General features: G+C 42.4%; 1 pseudogene; it reads left to right on the top strand.

The window, feature by feature from the left end:
• Window positions 1-19300, top strand: part of LOC101441533 (cytochrome P450 4F2-like) — a 43341-nt pseudogene that overhangs the window by 377 nt on the left and 23664 nt on the right.

Here is a 19300-nt window from a genome sequence, read left to right as displayed (position 1 = left end):
TGCCCCAAGGTCGTTCTCTTCGTTCTTACCCCCAGCCTGCTTGGGGTCACTTTCCTGCCATCTTCACCACATTAGTGCACCCTGTCTTCCCTAGGGGCCCCCAGGGCAGGATGCATGGAGCCCATGATCTGCCCTACCCCAAAGCTCCCCCTAAACATGGAGCCTTCCCCAGGGTACAGCCCAGGGGCTGTTCTCAATGCACCTCAGGGCAGAGTCTAAAGTTCTCTGGGTCATGGGGGCACAGCTGGGCTAGAAGTGGTGTCTCCCCACCCACCCCATTTGGGCACCTTCCTCTTCTCATCTTGCCGTCCCTCTAGAATTACCAGTGAGTCCCGTTACCCAACCTGGATAAAATTTGGCCACTTCCCTGTTCAGAGGCAATCCTTAAATCCCCAGCCTTGACCTCCTCTGACTTGGCCCTGCTCCCTCTTGTAGTTAAATAGTTAATTATCTAGTTGGTAGTTAATCATCTATCTCTTCCATTAGACTAGAAAGGGCAGGTCCTCTATCCACAGTGCTCAGCCAAGGAGCTGGCATACAGTAGGTGCTCAACAAATGCTGATACCCTAGAGGTTGAGCTAACCATCACCTCCATGGGTTGGCCAATGCCAAAGGGAGAAACTGGGCTGCTCCCTTCCCCCAGACCAATTCTAGAATGTGCACAGTTGACCAATTCCCCCAATGTCCAAAGGAGAACTACTGCTTGGGAAGCCCTTTCCAAGTTCAGTACAGAAGTAAGGAGCCTAAGTTCTTCCTTAAGGTTTCCTGAGGTTCTAGACTTCAGAATTCCCAGAGGCCACAAGAATGCCATAAGATTACTCAGCCTCCCACCTTGACCATTGGAAGCTGGTCTTAACAGCCCTTCCCCTCCTCCTGTCCCTTTTCCTATGTGACCTTAACCTAGACACTCTCCCTCTCTGGACCAGTTCCACCTAGCACATAGAATCCTTGCCCCAATATCCTTGGGGAGCAGGTAACAGGCAACACAGAGGAGACTTATGCCCACCTGTTAAGAGCAGCCTGCACACCAGGTACAATGGGGTATCCCACAAGACCAGGGGGATGGTTCACTAAGACCGTTCCCCATCCCACCCCTCGGGAGATGTGGCCTCAGTTTCTTTATTTGTGAATGGCCCCTTTTGGGGCTTGTCTGTAGGTTCAGGGAGAAGATGCACTGAGTACTGTGTACACAGCCTGGTGTGCAGGTGGTGCTCCAGGTGGGAACGCTGTTCTGATAGATTTCACAACTGTCCTAGGGGAAAGCAGGCTTCCATCTGTGGACCTTTTCTGGGGGAGGAACCCCACAGGGACATCCATACATATTCTCCCTAGAGGACCTCTTCCATGAGATCACACAACAAGCCCTTCTCATACCCCTATCCCACACTCTGCTCTATGGCCTACCCCCACTGCACCAGTCCCAGGATGAGAACAGATTTCTTCTTCACCCAAATTCTGCCTCTCAGTGGGCAGAGAAGTTATCTTTTCCATCTGCCCTGGGTCATGCCCTTGGGACCTAAAGAATACAGGATCTTCTGCCCAGGGAAATTTGATTCCCTCCATCACTGCATAACCCCTACATCATGTTTGCTGAAGAGGCTGCACCACCTGCAAAGGCAGGACCAGTGTGTGTGGGAGGACAGGAACCTGCAGGTGGCTGCACCTAAGAGGTGACCACATCCCTTTCTTTGCAGGTCAACCTGACAGATCAAGGCTTAATCACACTGGCTCAGCTGGTGGCCAACTACCCCCGATGTCTCTTGAGGTGGTTTGGGCCCCTCATTCCCGTCATCACTCTGTGCCACCCGGACTTCATCCAGTGTGTCACCAACACCTCAGGTACCCACGCAGAGCTTGTAGTGATGGGCACTGTAGAGGTCTCAATATTAAGCACCTTTCTCTCAAGCTTTGAGGGCCTCTGTGAGGGTCCCACTTCCCCTTTTTCTCTCTCAGCCATCTTTCTATTTCACCAACCCTCATCTCACCATCATCCCTGCAGTGGACCCACTGGAACATTGTGGCCCCAAGAGGCCTCAACCCAAAACCCTGTTCTGGAAGAACCTGCAGTGTTGGGGAGATGGATATAAATAGAGAGACCCTCAATCCTGTGTGGTCAAGAATGGGGACAGAGAGAGATTCGGACTGGGGCATCACAGAGGAAGAGCCAGGCTTCTGTTGGGTAAAATGGATGACTTCCTGGAGGAGAGGTTGATGGAAATTTTTCTGGAATGAATAGAAATTTTTATGCTGGAGGCAGGGCAGTGCTATGGGCAGTGGTAGTGGACGACTCTGACCAAGACCCTAATCTCTTTCATTGGTGAGGTCAATGCAAAGAAACTAAATACATTGACTGAAAAGTCCAGGAAGAACTATCTTATGGCACGGCTGGATCCAGAATTCAAGCAATGATATCGGGAATCTGTCTCCATCTCTTAATTCTACTTTTCCCTGTGTCATTCTTACTTTAAAGGCAGCTCTTTTCTCAAGGTATAAACAGTGCAACCCAGAAGCTCAATTCTAATGGGAAAGCTCCCCCATAGTTCCCATTCCCACAAATGGCCTGGATTTACACTCAATGTCCTGCCTGAAGCACAAGCTCAATTGCACGATTCTGATTTCCCACTCTTGGACTTGGGACTCTCAGAGTTATTGTTTTGGGGACACAAAACTACTTGAATATTAAGAACACAGGTCGTGGACTCAGACATACCTGGCCTTGGGTCTAAGGCTTGCTATTTGAAGGAGTCTGCACAAGTGATTCATCATCATAACCTCTTTCCTAATTGAGAAAATGGGGATGAGAAGAGAACCAAGGTGAAGGCGATGTTTGGGGACCAAAATGTGGAAGACCTTTCCTGTTCCTGGACCTGAAAGACATTTAATTTTTGTGTCTCAGGATGTGGGATCCAGGAGAAGGCTCAGTGCACAGGGTGAGCAGCTGGCTGGGTTCACAGGGCCCAAGTTTGTCTCTTTGCCCTCCAAGTGCTTCTCTCAAGCAAACTGGATGGGTGTGAATTTGGTCTTCTTTGTTCCTCCCCAGATTCTTCTCTCCACACAAAGTCTGGTGGGTGGGGCTATGTCACACAGTCTCCCACATCTTCTGCCTCACCTCCATCAAAACCTTACTCTTTGCTCTTTTCTCCAGGTATTCATCCCAATTGCCACAGCCTTCTGCTGCTGTGGCCTTTGTGTTAACTCCACCTGGATGTGTGAACCAGTGGAGAGGGACAGGAAGGGTCACTGTCCCCTGCCCACATTTCTGACTTCAGCTCATATCTAGTCTATTTGGGCATGTTTGTCTGACATCTGCTGTGTAATCACAACTGGGAATGTCTGGTGTGTTCTTTTATTTTTTCTTCATCTTCTTTATTTTTTTTAAATGTTACATTCAAAAAATATGAGGTCCCCATATGCCCCACCCCCACTACCCCACACCTCCCACATCAACAACTGCTTCCATCATCATGGCACATTCACTGCACCTGATGAATACATTTTGGAACACTGCTGCACCACATGGAATGTGGTCTACATTGTAGTCTACACTCTCCCCCATTCCACCCAGTGGGCCACGGCAGAACACACAATGTCCAGCATCTGTCCCTGCAGCACCACCCAGGACAACTCCAAATCCTGAAAATATGCCCACATCATATCTCTTCTTCCCTCTCCCTAACATCAGCAGCTACTGTGGGAACTTTCTCCCCATCAATATTCAATTTCTTCCCTTACTAATCACAATATTTCCCCAACAGAACACCAGTAAGCCCACTATAATCTATACTGTATTCCTCCATCCTGTGGAACCTGGGAAGTTTAAGTTCACTCCCCACCTACAGCAAGAGGGGACTTAGATTCCACATGGATGATGGATGCAATTCTCCTGCTTGCAGTTGTAGGCACTCTTGACTCCCTGGTGTGGTGGTTGATCTTCTTCATTTCACTGTTATCTGTCCAGGGTAAGTCCAATAAACCAGAGGGTAGGAGTTGCAAGTCTGCTGTGGCTCAGGGACTGGCTGTCACATGGACAGTTCAGAGATTCAGGTCTCCTGATTATACATCAACCCAAACACCAACCACAGGTCCAGTAAAAGTAACAGAGGAGACATATGTACAAAGGCATATGTACATCTGAGTCCAACTCCATCACACTCAGGAACACAAACTCCAAAGTAGGGCCAACTGACACGGCCCTGAACTCCAGAGCCAACTGCCAAGGTCATAGAACCTGTGGGTCTCCATAGCCCTCAAGAGAACCAGTACCTGGGTTCTATCTACTTTGGTTGTCTCTGGTACCCTAATGAAGCATGCATAAGAATTACCCCTCTGCCACTCTCAAAGCCAAACTCAGCATGTAAATGCAATGCCTTCCCCCCAGCGTGGGACATGACACCCAGGGATGAGCCTCCCTGGCACTGAGGGATCACTGTCAAGTACCAACTGATGATGTAACTGGAAAATGACCTTGAATTGAAGGTTCAATGCGGATCAGCAGAATATCCCTGTCTACATATAATAACATGACTTTAAAATGCTGTTTGACCTAATGTAAGGGGGAAATAGAAAGAAGAAATGAGTTTATATGGCTACAAGTCTCTAAAAAAGAGTCTGGAGGCTGTCAGAAGGATTGCCCTTATGCACAACTGAGCAGAGTCTAAGAGACAGATAAAGTAGATACAACCCCAGGTATTGGTTCTTTTGAGGGATAAAGAGACCCACGGGTTCTATGGTCATGGCAGATGGGGTTCACTGCCACGTTAGATGGCCCTTCTTTGGAGCTGGTGTTTCTGCGTGATGAAACTGGACTCAGATGGGATTTCTTTTCATAAGACTTTCATGAAGAACAAATACACTACAAACACACGTGATAACATGGATGAATCTTGAGAACCTTATGTTGAGTGAAGCAACCCAGGCATTGAAGGACAAATACTACATGACCTCAATGATATGAAATAAGCAAGCTGCCTCAGAGAGCAAGAGACTGAACGATAGGCTTACAGGAAATCGGGGGGTGGAGGAAGGAAGTGAGCCGACGTCTGCAGGGGTGGAATTTATGAGAGCTGGTGGTAAGTATGAACACAAAGAAGAGATAAAATGGGGGCAAGGGGTTGCCTTTGGGAGGGGCTTTGCGGGTTTGAAGGTGGCTGGGGATGGGCGGATGGGTAATATTGCCCAAAAGTGAGGGGAGGGAGGGGTAGCATATGAACATAGGAGAGTGTCAGGTGTTGGTGGAGAGTAAAATGCCGAGAAAATCATATCAAAATATAATTAAGAGGGTTACCTGTTTAGAATGCTCGGAGGGGAGGGTCTGATGCAGGATGGGCTCCTGAGGAATGTCTGAATGCTCATTTTGCCAGAGTGGGTGGCACCATTGGGTAGAGACCCAAGTAGTGAGAGTGGGGGTGGACCCACATCCTGGGGAGGACTAATGCCATCAAATAGAGGGAACTGTATCTCTCGAGAGAAAGGGTGGCTCCCAGGGCATTGGGGCAGTTGAGCAAGTTAGGCCCTGAACACTATTCCAACTATCTCTGGAAGTGGCTCCTCGGGAAACGGAGGTTGGCTGTCACCATGGGCACCAAGGTGGATGGGAAAATGGATGTTAAATGTGTGGAACCAAGGTAAATGGCGGGTAAGAGAGGAGTTTCACGAGAGTACACAAGGATGGATATAAAACATGTAATATTACACCATAACATATAGGAGACGACAGACTGATAATGTAAACCATAATGTAAAACATAGGATAACTAAAAAATTAGAAAACTGTGTATCCTAAAGTATGCACCACAATGTAAGCACAGATGTCACCTTGTTTGAAAGCTATTGTCTCAGACTCTGTACATCACTTTAAGTAAATATGATGTGAATAGGGTGTAAGAGTATCACTGTGGAAGGGAAAAGGTTTTGTGATGGATGTGTGGGAGTGCTGTATATTATATATATGAATTGCTGCGGTCTAGGGCTCTTGTTAAGAGAAGTTCAATAATTAGGGGGGAAAAAAAAAAGAAAAAGATAGGATGTAGAATTTTTTCCAAGTCAACACGTATTCTATATCTAACCTTTAAACCCATTGCTATATGCCATTTTGCTAGTAAGGGATCCTGACATTATATTGGGCTTCAATTTTCAGGAAGTTCTGGATGACAGAGTGGTTCAACAATGGCAATGGAGGAATACTGGTATAGGATACTATTGACAGGTGATATATGGCTGACAGGGAGCTATACAGGACATATGTCCAGGGTGCATGGTAATGTTTGGATATACTAATAGTGGCAACAATTAAAAACTACAGCTGGAGGGGTACTGGGTTCCTGGCCGGTGGTGCTCTGTCGTGGTCCCTAGGGGAGCAGCGACAGTCTCCCAGGTGCAGCGGCAAGGACCGGGAAGGAATGAGGGTCCAACAGTGAGCCCCTGATGCTAATGACTATGCTTGTTAGCTGATATGCCTGAAATAAGAACAAGGCCTAGAGCAGCATTGTGCCTGGGAATTTCCTCCTGACAGCCTTCATGTTACTCAAATGTGGCCAGTCTCGAAGCCAAACTCGCCAAACTCAGCATGTAAATGCAATGCCTTCCCCCCAGCGTGGGATATGACACCCAGGGATGAGCCTCCCTGGCACCGAGGGATCACTATCAACTACCAATTGATGATGTAACTGGAAAATGACCTGGAATGGAAGTTCAATGTGGATCAGCAGAATATCCCTGTCTACATAAAATAACATGACTTTAAAATGCTGTTTGACCTAATGTAAGGGGGAAATGGAAAGGAGAAATGAGTTTATATGGCTATGAGTCTCTAAAAAAGAGTCTGGAGGCTGTCAGAAGGATTGCCCTTATGCACAACTGAGCGGAGTCTAAGAGACAGATAAAGTAGATACAACCCCCGGGTATTGGTTCCTTTGAGGGCTAAAGAGATCCATGGGTGCTATGGTCATGGCAGATGGGGTTAACTGCCATGTCAGATGGTCCTTCTTTGGAGCTGGTGTTTATGCGTGATGAATCTGGACTCAGATGGGATCTCTCTTCATAAGATTTTCATGCTACTGTGCTGGAGTTGTAGTTGGTGTTGGTTTAGGATATATTTGGGGATCTGAATCTCTGGACTGACAATGTGATAGCCAGGCCCTGAGCCTCAACAGACCCAGCACCTACAATCTGATTTATTGGACTCACCTCATTCAGCTAAGATGGAGTTGAAGAAGGACAACCACCACACCATGGACCCTAGAGTGCCTACAACTGAAAGCGGGAGGATTGCATCCAGTATCCATGTGGAATCTGAGCCTCCTCTTGACATAGAGGTGCAATGGACACAACCAATCCAATGTCCACAGAGAAAAGGTGGCATTGGAGTGGGAAAAGTGGACATGGTGGCTAATGGGTATGGGAATGGCAGGAAGAGACGAGATGTGGAGGCGTGTTTGGGACTTGGAGCTGCCCTGGATGGTGCTTCAGGGGCAATCATCAGACATTGTAAATCCTCACAGGGCCCACTGGATGGAATGGGGGAGAGTATGGGCCATGATGTGGACCATTGACCATGAGGTGCAGAGTTGCCCAGAGATGTACTTACCAAATGCAATGGATGTGTCATGATGATGGAAATGAGTGTTGCTGGGGGGGGAGTGGTGGGGTGGGGGTGGTGGGGTTGAATGGGTCCTCATATATATTTTTTTAATGTAATATTTTTACAGAATCAATAAAAAAATTGAAGAAAAAAAAACATAAGACTTTCATGCTACTTTACTGGAATTGTAGTTGGTGTTGGGGTTTAAGATATATTTAGGGGATCTGAATCTCTGGACTGACAATGTGATAGCCAGGCCCTGAGCCTCAACAGACTCCAGCACCTACAATCTGATTTATTGGACTCACCTCATTCAGCTAAGATGGAGTTGAAGAAGGACAACCACCACACCATGGAGCCTGGAGTGCCTACAACTGAAAGCAGGAGGATTGCATCCAGTATCCATGTGGAATCTGAGCCTCCTCTTGACATAGAGGTGCAACGGATGCAACCAATCCAAGGTTCACAGAGAAAAGGTGGCATTGGAGTAGGAAAAGTGGACATGGTGGCTGATGGGTATGGGGAATGGCAGGAAGAGATGAGATGTGGAGGCGCCTTTGGGACTTAGAGTTGCCCTGGATGGTGCTGCAGGGGCAATCACCGGACATTGTAAATCCTCCCAGGGCCCACTGGATGGAATATGGGAGAGTATGGGCCATGATGTGGACCATTGACCATGAGGTGCAGAGATGCCCAGAGATGTACTTACCAAATGCAATGGATGTGTCATGATGATGGGAGTGAGTGTTGCTGGGGGGGGAGTGGTGGGATGGGGGTGGTGGGGTTGAATGGGACCTCATATTTTTTTTAATGTAATATTTCTACAAAATCAATAAAAGAAAAAAAAAGAAAAAAAAAAAGAATTACCCCTCTGATGACTGCTGACTCTTTTTTTTTTCCTTTGTTATTTGGGTTCTTTTTGTCTTTATTTTTTTAATATTACATTCAAAAAATATGAGGCCCCCATATACCCCCCATCCCTCTCACCCCACTCCTCCCCCCATAACAACAATCTCCTCCATCATCATGAGACATTCATTGCATTTGGTGGATATATCTCTGAGCACCGCTGCACCTCATGGTCAATGGTCCACATCATAGCCCACACTCTCCCACTAGTCCACCCAGTGGGCCATGGGAGGACATAAAATGTCTGGTAACTGTCCCTGTAGCACCACCCAGGACAACTGATTCTTTTTTAGAGACTCATATCCATATAAATTCATTTGTCCTTTCCATTTCCCCATTTTATCCAAGATCAAAAAGCAGGTTTTAACACCTGATGTTACATGTAGGCTGAGATATTCTGTTGGTCTGAGTTGACCATTTCATTCAAGGTCTTTTTCTACTTACATGGTCAGCTGGTGCTTGGTAGTAATCCCTCTGTACCAATGACGCACATCCCCGGGAGTCATGTTACACTCTGGGGGGAAGGTAATGAATTTACATGCTGAGTTTGGCTTAGAGAGTGGCCACATTAGAGCAATATGGAGGCTTTCAGGAGGTAACTCTTGGGCACCCTGAAGCTCTAGGCCTAGTTCATATTTCAGGCACACAGGCTCATAATTGGAGCCATTAGTACCAACAGCACATTGTTGGACCATCCATCTTTATTGGTCTTTGCCATTGCACTTGGGAGATTGTTGCTCTTCCATTGGGGAATGTGATAGAGCGCCCCTAGCTAGGAACTCAGCACTCTCTCAGTTGTCATTTTTAACTGAAACCACTATGAAAATATTCAAATATTTTCATGTACCCTGTATACATGTCCTGGAGAGCTCCCTCCCAACCATCAATAACACCTCAAAATAGTGTTCCTCCCTGCCATAGTTGAGCCTCTCTGTAGTCCAAAACTTTATAAAGAAAGTCTATTGCAAGGTTCCATTAATAGTAAAATGTAATGTAGTGATGGGCTTAAATGTTAGATATAGAATACATAATAATTTAGAAAACAAATAAAAGAAAAATAAATTGGGGTATCAAAAATGAAAAAATGAAAAAGCTTTGATTTTGACATTTTTTCTTTCCTCATTGCTATAGGTATTGCTCTGTATATACAGTGGCAAAACAATTTCTTCCATTTCTTCCTCAGTATCTACATCATTTCTTTTTTATTTTCTAATTAGCTTTGTCTTCACATGAGTTTTAGATCAGAGTAATTCACATATACAATATATGGTACTCCCACATATCCAACATCAAACACTTTGACCCTTCCCCAGCAATGATCATCTTATATGTTCATATTATATTTACTGCAGCTGATATACAGATATTGAAACATTAGCTTTCAAACATGGTTCCATTTGAGTTTACATTATGGTTTATATTTTTCACTATACAATTTTCTAAATTTATAGTTATCTTATGTTTTACATTATGGTTTACATTTTAGCCTATAGACTTTTATACATTTTTTGGTGTAATTTAACATGTCCTATATCCATCACTGCATGATCTTGTGGAACACTTCCATTGCCCCAGAGTTACATGGATTCCATGTATTCAACACCTCTTTCCCCCACCCCCAGGGCCCACCATGACAATCAGTCTTCATTACTTGAAGGACCATATTCAGAGGTACTTGGAACAATGTTGAGAGCTTGACATACTTGACTGCCCTAACCCATTGGGAGCCACCAATTCTCTCAAAAAATACAATTCCCTCTGTTTGAGAACATCAGTCCTTCCCAGGATGTGGGTATATGTTCCCTCTCATTCTATGGATCTCCACACAATGATGAAGCCCACTATGACAAAATGAGCATTCACACACTCTCTAGAAGCTTGCCCTCTGTCAGAGGACCCCTTAAGCATCTTAAACAGGTAGGGTTCCATATTATATTTAAAGAATTTTCTCAACATTATCATTTCAACCACATACCTGACAATTTCCTATGTTCAAATGTTTCCCCCACCCTCCCCCCAATTTTCTTGGGCCATCTGATCCATCCGCCCATCTCAAGCCCACCTCAAGCCAACAAAGCACCACCCAAAGATATCCCTATGCCCCCATTTTATCCCTTCCCTGTACAAGTATTTACCTCCAGCGTATCATAGATTTCACCCATGTAGGTGTCAGTTCATAACCTTCCACTACCCTTCAACTTCCTTTAAGTTTATCATCCAGTCTCTAGCTCAAAAATATGATTATTTCATATCAGAGAGGTCACGTAGTATTTGTCCTTTAATGCCTGGGTTGCTTCATTCAACATAAAGTTCTCAAGATTCATCCATGTTATCACATGTGTTTGCAGTGTATTCGTTCTTCAAGCCAAGTAACATTCAATTGTATGTATATACCACATTTTATTTATCCATTCATCTGTTGATGGACATTTGGGTTGATTCCAACTTTTGGCAATAGTGTATAATGCTGCTATGAACATTGGTGTGCATATATCGGTTTGTGTCCTTGTTTTCAGTTCTCCTGGGTATATACTCAGCAGTGGAATTTCTGGGTCATATGGCAAAACTATAGCCAGTTTTTTGAGAAAATGCCAAACTGTCCTCCAGAATGGCTGGATCCTCCTGCATTCCCACAAGCTGTAGATGAGTGTTCCCATTCCTCCACACGCTCTCCAACAATTGTAGTTGCCTGATTTCTTTATTGCTGCCAGTCTTATGGGAGTAAGATGGTATCTCACTGTTGTTTTGAGTTGCATTTCCCTAATAAATGGTGATTTTGAGCATTTTAAGTGGTTTTTAGCAATTTGTATATCTTCTTGGGAAAGGTGTCTGTTCAGATCTTTTTCCCATTTTTTAAATGGGCTGATTGTCTTTTTATTTTTGAGATAAAGGAGTGCTTTATATATGCAAGATATAAGTCTCCTATCAGATATATGGTTACTAAAATATTTTCTCCCATTGAGTAAGCTCCCTTTTCATTTTTTGACAAACTCCTTTAAAGTGCAGAAAGCCTTAATTATGAGGAAGTTCCATTTATCTATTTGTTCTTTTGCTGCTTGTACTTTTGGTGTGAAGTTCATGAAGCCGTTTATTATTACAGAGTCCGGTAGATGCTTCCCTACATTGCTTTGCAAGGTCTTAATGATCTTGGCTTTTATGTTTAGATCTTTGATCCATCTTGAGTTGATTTTTGTATAAGGTATGAGGTAGTAATCCTCTTTCATTCCTTTACATATGGATATCCAGTTTTCCAGGCACCATTTGTTGAAGAGGCCATTCTCTCCCACTTGAGAGAGTTTGGTGGCCTTGTCAAATACCATATGGCTCTATATATGAAGATCTATATCAGAACTTTCAATTCGGTTCCATGGGTCATTGTGTCTATCCTTGTGACAATACCATGCCGTTTTCGCAACATAGTTTTGTAGTATGTTTTGAAGTCAAGTAGTGTGATTCCTCCAATTTCATTTTTCTTTTTCAATATGTCTTTTACTATTCAAGGTCTCTTTCCTTTCCAAATAAATTTTATAGTTAGTTTCTCTAGTTCATTTAAAAATGCTGTGTTGATTTTTATTGGGATGCATTGAATCTGTAGATTAGTTTTGGTAGGACAGACATCTTAATAATATTTAGTCTTCCTATCCATGAACATGGAATATTCTTCCATTTATTTAGGTCTTCTTTTATTTCCTTGAACAATGTTGTGTAGTTTTCTGCTATAAGTCTTTTACATCTTCAGTTAAATTTATTCCAAGATATTTGATGTTTTTAATTTACTATTGTGAATGGTATTTCATTCCTGATTTCCTCCTCAGATTGCTCATTATTGGTGGACAGAAATGCTACCGTTTTTTACACATTGATCTGGTAACTTACGACTTTACTGAACTCATTTATAAGTTCTAGAAGCTTTGTAGTAGACTTCTCAGGGTTTTCTATGTATAGGATCATATCATCTGCAAGTAGTGAAATTTTGATGTCTTTCCCAATTTGGATGCCTTTTATGTCTGGTTCTTGCCTCAGTGCTGGAGCAAGCACTTCTAAGACTATGTTCAGTAGAAGGGGTGATAATGGGCATCCTTGTCTTGTTCCTAATCTCAGAGGGAAAGATTTTAGGATTTCACCATTGTTAATGATGCTGGCTGTGGGGATTTCATGTATAATCTTTATCATATCCAGAAAGTTTCTTTCTACTCTGATCTTTTGCAGTATTTTTATCAAGAAAAAATGCCATGTTTTGTCAAATGCTTTTTCTGCATCTTTAAATATGATCATGTGATTTTTTTCCTTCAATCTGTTTATATGGTGTATTACCTTAATTGATTATCTTATGTTGAACCAACCTTGCATACCAGGAATGAATCCCACTTGGTCATGGTGTATAATTCGTTTAATATGTTGTTGAATACAGTTAGCAAGTATTTTGTTGAGGATTTTCACATCTAAGTTCATTAGAGAGATTGGTCTGTAATTTTCCTTTCTTGTGGTGTCTTTGTTTGGTTTTGGCACTAGAGTAATGTTGGCATCAGAGAATGAGTTACACAATGTTCCTTCTGTTTCGATTTTTTGGAAGAGTTTCAACAAGATTGGTGTTAGTTCTTTCCAGAATGTTTTGTAGAATTCACCAGTGAAACCATCTTGCCCAGGACTCTTCTTAATTGGGAGGGTCTTAATGATCAATTCTATCTCTACCTGTGATTGGTTTGTTGAGATAGGCAATTTCCTCTTTTCTCAATGTAGGCTGCTTATGTGATTCTAGGAATTTGTCCATTTCCTCTAAATTATCCTTCTTGTTGGAATATAGTTTTTCAGAGTATTCTCTTATGATAGTCTTTATTTCTGTGAGGTCAGTGGTGATAATTGCATCTTCTCTCTCTTTTTCTTTGTTAGTCTAGCTAAGGGCTTGTCAATTTTATTGATATTTTCAAAGAATCAGCTCTTGGTTTTGTTTATTTTTTCAAGTGCTTTTTTATTTTCTATTTCATTTAGTTCTGCTCTGATCTTTGTTCTTTCTTTCTTTCTTCTTACTTTGGGGTTCCTTTGTTGTTGTTTTTTAGTAATTTCTCCAAGTGTGCAGTTAGTTCTTCAACTTTAGCTCTTTCTTCTTTTTTGATGTATGAATTTACAGCTATAAATTCCTCTCTCAGTACTGCCTTTTCTGTAGCCCACTAGTTTGGATATGTTGCATAATCATTTTGACTAGTTTCAAGGTAGTTATTCATTTCTTTTGAGATTTCCCCCTTGAACCACTGTTTTTCTAAGAGTGTGTTGTTTAACTTCCAAATCTTGGAGCCAAATCTGGGTCTCTGGTACCTGAAGATTTCCAGCTTCTTTCCACTGTGGTCAGAGAAATTATTTTGTATGATTTCAAACTTTTTTTTTGTCTTTATTTATTTTTTTAATGTTACATTTTTAAAAAATGAGGCCCCCATATACCCTCCATCCCCCTTACCCCACTCCTCCCCCCATAACAACAATCTCCTCCATCATCATGAGACATTCATTGCATTTGGTGGATATATCTCTGAGCACCGCTGCACCTCATGGTCAATGGTCCACATCATAGCCCACACTCTCTCACAGTCCACCCAATGGGCCATGGGAGGACATACAATGTCTGGTCTGAATTCATTGAGACTTTCTTTGTGGCTTGGCATGTAGTCTATCTTGGAGAATGATCCATGTGCACTTGAGAAGAGTGTATATCCTAATGTATTTGGGTGTAATATTCTGTATATATCTATTAGGTTCCATCTCCTCTAATATATTGTTCAAAGTCTTTGTTTCTTTATTAATTGACTTTGATGTTCTGTCCAAAGTTGATAGTAGTGTATTAAAGACCCCACTATAATTGTGGAGGCATCGATTCCTTCACTTAGTTTTTCCAGTGTTTGCCTCATGTATTTGGAGGCACCCTTGTTAGGAGCATAAATGTTTATGATTGTTCTTTCTTCTTGAAAGATTATCTCTTTCACTAATGTAGTGTCCATCTTTGTCTCTCACAATTGTTTTGCATTTTTTATAGTCTGTTTTGTCAGTGTTAATATAGCTACTCCTGCCCTTTTTTGGTTATTGTTTGTTTGTAAGATTGTTTTCCAGCCATTCAATTTCAACCTCTTTGAATCCCTGGGTCTAAAATGTGTTTCTTGTAGACAGCATATAGATAGGTCATATTTCCTTATCCAATCTTCCTGTCTGTGTCTGTTGATAGGTGAGTTTAATACATTGACATTCAGTGTTATTACTTTCAGGGAATTACTTATATTAACCTTATTTTCCTTGGATTTGTGTTTGTTGCATTTTGTTTGATTTTCTTTTCCGCTTTTGACTTTTTAGTTGCTCTTACACTGTCCTCCAACTCTTGCTTTTTTCCCTCTTGTTTTTTTCTTTCTTCCTGCAGAAATCCCTTTAGTATTACTTGAAGGGCAAGATTCTTGTTGGCATAGTCTTAGCTTCTGTTTATCTGTGAATATTTTGAACTCTCCATCATTTTTGAATGCTAAATTTCTGGATAGAGTATTCTTGATTGGAATTTTTTTTCTTTTAGTATCTTCCCAATTACATACCACTGCTCTCTTGCTGCCATGGTTTCAGATAATAAATCAGCACTTTATCTTATGGAGACTCCTTTGCATGTGAAGGTTCTCTTTTCTCTTGCTGCTTTTAGAATTTTCTCTTTTCTTGATCATTGGATAATTTGACAAGTATATGTCTTGGGGTAGGCCTGTTGGGATTTACGCCCTTTGGGGTCTGTTGTGCTTCCTGAGCATGTACATCCATCTCCCTCAATAGGCTTGGGAAGTTTTCAGCTTTCCTCCAACACCCCTTTTGTCCCCTTTTCCTTCTCTTCTTCTGGGATGCCTATAACGCATAGATTGCACATTTTGCATTGTCATTCTGGTCCCTAAATCCCTGTTGGATTTTTTCTATCTTTTTATCGATCAGCTCTACTATTTGTTTGATTTCAGATGCACTGTCTTCCTCATCTCTAATTCTCTCCTCTGCCTCTTTGAGTCTGCTATTATTTGCTGAGAGTGTATTTTTTATTTCTTGAATTGTGTTGTTCATCACCATGATATCCATTATCTTTTTGGGTATGATTGGAATAACTTCTGCGTTCTCTCCAAGTGTTTCTTCATATTCTTAATCTCTTCCTTCACTTGTTGGAATTTGTCCTTAATATATGTTTTGAGAGTTTTAATTACTTGTTTGATGTTCTGCTCCTCTTCCTGGTTTTTAGTTTGTTCATTGGATTGGGCGATGTTTTCCTGATTATTGCTTTGGTTTGTAGCTTTTTGTTGCTGTCTGGTCATCATTTTATCTTGACAGTTTTAATCAGTTGTTTAGCTTCTTTGTCTAGATTGGGGTTTAATTAGTTTTTTTGCATGCATGTATCAGTTCTTCTCTTTGTCACTTTTTTCTTCTTATTCTATTTCCTTGTTATTGGCTAACTTCACTTGAAGGAAAATATTAGGGCCAGAGAAAGCAAAATGAGTAATAAAAGAAAAGGAATAATAGTAGTATTGATAGTAAATATTAAAAGGAACCATAAGAGATCTAGGAGAGTGGATATTAGACTCATGTAAGATATGTGGAGTTCTAACAGTCAGAAAAGTAGAGTACATATAATGAGACAGTAAACTGGATATATTGAGGAATATAGTGTGAATTAAAAGGCCAATGTGGAAGATGGTGGCTGCGTGAGCTTGCCTGGTAATGTCTCTGCAGGGGGCGGCTGGGCAGCGTTGAAGGCTCTTTGGGACCGCGCTGTTTCGGGGATTTTTGCTGGTTGGAAGGTGTCTGGACGTCAATTCGGTGGGAAGGTAACAGAGAGGATACGTCTATAATATATAAACGGAGGTCCCAGCTGGGCGCGGAAAGTTCCCTCCTTGGGTGGGCGGAGCCGCGGTAGCGGGCGCTCCTACAGCTCCGGAGCCGCGGCGGCCAGGGTTTTTGTTTTTTTTTTCCTTTTTCTGGAGGCTTTGCGGTGCTGAGGAATTCGCGGATACTGGGCTGGCTGGTGAGGAATTGTTGGGACAAGACTCCTTTGCAGATCGATTTGGGGAGACAGACGGTGCTTTGCTGTGAAGCGGGGGACGTTTTGGTCGCCGGACAGGGGGGATAGCGCTTCCGCCTGGAGCCCCATCCCCATAGGTCCGGCTGCCGATCTGCAACGGAATTGGATTTTGGGCAATAAGGAGACACAATTGGGAGACTGTTGTAGGGTGCAGTGAGGGAGGAGGACACGTCTGGAAGCTGATTGGGGAATATTTTGCGAAGTTTGGGATTTCGGATCTTAGAGTCTGTTTTCAGAGTTTCCAGCTGAAGCCCACCCCACCCGGCGGGGCTTGGGATCTGGGTCACTGAACTGGCCGTGGTGTAGAGGCGCCCTCAAGTGGCCGTTTTGTGGGAGCACAGGGAGGGAGCTGTACAAAGGCCAAAACCCTGAGGAGTAGGTGAATTTCAGGGAACAGACGTTCAATATAGAATTCGTGGATCTGGCTTCCCCCACGGGGCTGGCACCCAGCTACGGGGATCCCTGAGGGCTGTGTTGCACTGCGGGGCTCCTAAGCTTTCTGTGGACCAGATTTGAGGTTGCCAGGTCTGGGTCCCCTGGACTCTGGCGGTCCACACCCCAGACTCACACCTCTTGAGTCTTCAGTGTCTCAGACTTTCCACCCCTGAATCCATCACGCCCTGGGGTCTACCTGGCGTCCATGAGTGCCCTGGACCTTAACGTTTGCATTTTATCTTTATTGGTTCATATTGTTTTGTTTTTATTTTCACTTTATCTTATTTTTTACTCTTTTTGACGCCCTGATTGCTAATATTGCATTATCCCCTAGTCTTTTCTCCTAGTGTGTCCCCCAAAGTCCTTTTTTTTTTTATACAGTTATTTAGGGGGTTTTTTGGTTGTTGTTTTAGATAGTGTTGCAATTGTGACACGTGTATACCTGTATCTCTCTTCCCCCTATCTGTTCCCCACCATTTGCCTATCCTCTTTTTCTTTCTTCCTTTCTTCTTGTCTTGCTTTTTTTCTTTATTATAATTAGTTTTTTTTTCTCGGTTTTCTCTTTCCCTCTTGTCCCTCATTTTCCACTTATTTTATTTTAATTCAAGTACACAATAGGTACTACAGGGAACACCTCACATTTGCTGGGTTTTCCCATCCTCCACTGCCTCATTTCTGTGTGAACTGATTTAGGCTACCTACACTATCCCCCTTCCCCTGCATCTTGATATCCACTATCATCTACTGTCTCTCCTATATTCCACCCCCCACCTCCTGTTCTTTGATCCACAAAGTGTCTAACTCTTAATTTCTAATACCTTTGTTCTGTTTTCTGTCTGTTATCCACTCTTGAAGCTATTACCTTTCTTTTCTTTTTCCCTCTCTCATGAAAACAATAGCTTTGTAGTTCATACCATATTCCGCCCATATTCAGTCATCTACTTCATAAAAGGTACTCTACCTACAGCTATAACTCTATACAATCTACATGAATCTAACCGCCATCCTCCCAGATCTCATATTCTTGCTTTGTTAACATACATTACCAATACTACTTTACACTTTTCCCTTGCTTACACAATTGCCTTTCCCCAACACTAATACTTTCCTCTAAAGTGAACTTAACCAACAACAAGTAACTAGAATAAGAAGAAAAAAGTGACAAAGAGAAGATATAACACCTATGCAAAAATAACAACTAATTAACCTCCAAAAGCAGACAAAGAAGCTAAGGAACTGATTAAATTCATCAAAATAAAGAGATGACCAGAAAGCAACAAAAATCTACAAACCAAACCAATAATCAGGAAAACATGACTGAATCCAATCAACAAACCAATAATCACGAAGGGGAGCAAAACTTGGCACAAGCAATGAAAGAACTCAGAACATTCATCACCAACAAATTTGATGCAGTAATGAAAGAGGTTAACAACATGAAGACATCACTTGGAGGGGAAATTGCAGACATACGCAAAAACATAACAGATATGATGGGAATGAACACCACAGTTCAAGAAATCAAAAATACACTTGCAGCAAATATCAGCAGACTAGAAGAGACAGAGCAGAGAATTAGTGATGTGGAAGACAGTACATCAGAAATCAAACAGATAGTAGAAGGGGTCAATAAGAAGATAGAAAAAATCCAATTAGGATTTAGGGACCTGAATGACGATGCAAAACGCTCAAACATACGTATTATAGGCATTCCAGAAGGTGAAGAGAAGGGAAAGGGGTCAGAAGGAGTGTTGCAGGAAATAATGGCTGAAAACTTCCCAAATCTACTGAAAGAGACAGAGGTACATATCCAAGAAGCACAGCGCACTCCACAAGTCATAAACCCCAACAGGCCCACCCCAAGACATATACTTATCAAATTATCCAAGGCTCAAGACAAAGAGAAAATCCTAAAAGCAGCAAGAGAAAAGAAAACCATCACATACAAGGGAAGCTCAATTAGATTAAGTGCTGATTTCTCTTCTGAAACCATGGAGGCAAGAAGACAGTGGTATGATATAGTCAAGGTACTAAAGGAAAAAAACTTCCAACCAAGAATACTCTATCCAGCTAAACTAGCATTCAAACATGATGGAGAGTTCAAAATATTCACAGACAAACAGAAACTGAAAGAGTATACCAACAAGAAACCGCCCCTTCAAGAAATTCTAAAGGGAGTTCTGCAGGAAGAAAGGAAAAAACAGGAAAGGCAAAGTTGGAGGAGAGTATAAGAACAACAACAAAAAAGACAAAAAAAATTAAACAAACAAAATATGACAAACACAAATCCAATCAAAATA

Source organism: Dasypus novemcinctus, unplaced genomic scaffold, assembly GCF_030445035.2.
Source record: "Dasypus novemcinctus isolate mDasNov1 unplaced genomic scaffold, mDasNov1.1.hap2 scaffold_124, whole genome shotgun sequence".
Taxonomy (NCBI): domain Eukaryota; kingdom Metazoa; phylum Chordata; class Mammalia; order Cingulata; family Dasypodidae; genus Dasypus; species Dasypus novemcinctus.
The sequence above is the reverse complement of the archived record's forward strand: the minus strand, read 5'-3'. Positions and strand labels throughout refer to the sequence as shown.